Raw genomic sequence first — 2361 nt, forward strand, 5'->3', positions numbered from 1 at the left:
ACATCTGTTCAATATACGAAGGGATGTTTTTACACGCGTAAGAAGCGCAGAGTGCAAATGAATGGCATATACATTTAACCAAAACTAAATGAGGACAATCCAACTTTAGCAACACTGAAACAGAATTGTTCCCTCCAAACATTACATTGGCTCCATCAGCCGCAAATCCAATTAATTTTTTTTTATACGGAATATCATCTTTGAGGAATTTGTCAACTATGGCAGAGTATATGGTTTTGGCATCGCTTTCAACCATTTCTATAATATGATAAAAATAGTCCCGAATATTTAGTTTATCATCCATCCAGCAGTAAGTCCGAGTAACCATTACCAAAGTTTTTCTAGTGGATACATCTGTGGATTCATCGATAAGTAAACTAAAACAATTTGCTTTTAGAATTTCTATCAGTTCCTCCTTATGTGCTTCTCCAAGGACATTTTTAATAATGGCGGAAGCCTTTGTACGACCTAGTGATAAATTTCTCGCGGTCTCCGAATCGGAGTATATAACTTTGGATAATCTTGCATAGTCCTCAATGTCTTTAACTGACTTGTTATGTTCTACTGCCCATGCACATATTTGTATCTCGGCATCTTTATTTTCTCTTGTCGGTTCAATGAATTTGTCAATCTTTGGAAGAATAATTGCTCGGGATTTTTTCAAATGACACTCTCTGTTTTCGTGTTTTTTCATGTCTGGTATGCCACCACGGCAACTGATAGTTTTTTCACATATTTTGCAATATGCATAATTTTTGCCTTTTTCGCTAGGAACAAGCCAATTAAATTTTGTTTTCCATGAGCTCAAAACTTTGCGTGGATATTTTTTCATGTTTTTAGACCGTGATGAAGCTGTTCAATAATAGTTAAATTGAAAAGAGAATTAATTACAATGTGCGCAAAATAGTATAACAGCAAGATGGTGATAATAAATCTCTAGAATATTAAAAATGAAAATAAAACTTTATACCCATAACAAGTTTATTATGATTCACTAAACCCTAAAATGGTAAAATCGTATCGCTAGTATTATAAATAATAATTCGAATTTTTACTCTTTAATGCATTTTATAAAGACGCTCAACTAAAAATAAAAACTTTTTTTAAGTTTAATGTTCGAGCCGTAAACATGTGAAATATAGTTATATAGTTAGGGCTCAATTCCCTCACTCTTATTCGATTTATTTATTCATATCTTGGCTGGGTTGACGGTTCAGGAGATAAGGCATTGGTTTCATGAGCAAGATGTCGTATGTATGAGATTGATAGTACAGATGTACACTAACAATTTGCTGCGAAATCTACCAAAACAGACGGTTAAGTTTACAGAACCTGGCCTTGACTTTGCTTGTTATTTCTTCTTGCATTATAAACTTGATGTCTACTCAAATATTGCGAACTTTAGACTTAGATTTTAAAAATCTATGCCTATAGATATATCAATTTCTTATAATCATATTTAAAAATAAGACTTACCGATAGGTTTGGCTACTTTACTTTTGTCATCCAAAACACCAAAAGTATCTGAGTTCGAATCTGTCGAAGCAATGGAGTTACTGTGTGTACATTCTGAAAATATATATTTGTTAAACAATCTTTTCATAATCTGGTTCCCAAACTTACCATCAACAGCTGAGTCTTCTGGCTGGTTTTCAATGAGATTTTTAAGGTCATTAGAAACAACGGGTGACTGGTATACTTCTACTAAATCACTTGCTTCGTTATGGAATTTTGATAAAAATAATGATACAGGTGACTGTAGTTCTAGAAAATTAATGAACAGTTATCATTTATATTTCTCATGAAACAATTTTTTATTTTTACCCGCATCTACAGATCTGTTTTCTGACACCGTATCAATCGTCGGTCGATTGAAAAAATCGATAAGCTTTGCGTTGGGTTTCTTTGAAATTTTAGGTTGAGATTTTGATTCACCGGAAATAATTGAAGAGCAACTAGCTGAAGCTTCCACAAAACGAAGCTCTTCATTTTGTATTTCTGAATTTCCTACGAATGCAAATGGTATGAATTTTTAATATGAACAATTAAACAAATTTTGAGATGTAAAGCTAAATATTTTCGTTATATATGTGGGTATATATATACCTTTTTCAGCATCTAAATCACGTTCAGCTTGAGAAAATTGGCATTTCGACGATGTTTTACTACCCGAATATTGACTAAAAAAGTCGGTAAGTTTCCTCTTCGACATTTTAATTTTGAACCAAATTTGATTTTTATAAAACGGAAAATGGCGCAGTTTATTCACTCGTGACACATGCATGCATATGCTAGATTAGCTGTTATTGAGTAAGAGTGAGATGTTACCTCTATTTCTAGATGAATTTCTCAAAAGGCCGC

At 32.8% G+C, this 2361-nt stretch overlaps 1 long non-coding RNA gene across 1 annotated transcript; it reads right to left on the reverse strand.

Moving 5' to 3' along the window:
* Positions 1 to 1081: 1081 nt before the first annotated feature.
* LOC131439100 (uncharacterized) lies at positions 1082 to 2143 on the reverse strand. The gene is made up of 3 exons (XR_009231062.1): positions 1825 to 2143; positions 1624 to 1764; positions 1082 to 1569 (listed from the first exon to the last, which is right to left on the reverse strand). It is a non-coding gene; the product is annotated as an uncharacterized LOC131439100 (long non-coding RNA).
* Positions 2144 to 2361: the final 218 nt, after the last annotated feature.

This window comes from Malaya genurostris, chromosome 3 (genome assembly GCF_030247185.1).
Source record: "Malaya genurostris strain Urasoe2022 chromosome 3, Malgen_1.1, whole genome shotgun sequence".
In the NCBI taxonomy this organism is placed as follows: Eukaryota; Metazoa; Arthropoda; class Insecta; order Diptera; family Culicidae; genus Malaya; species Malaya genurostris.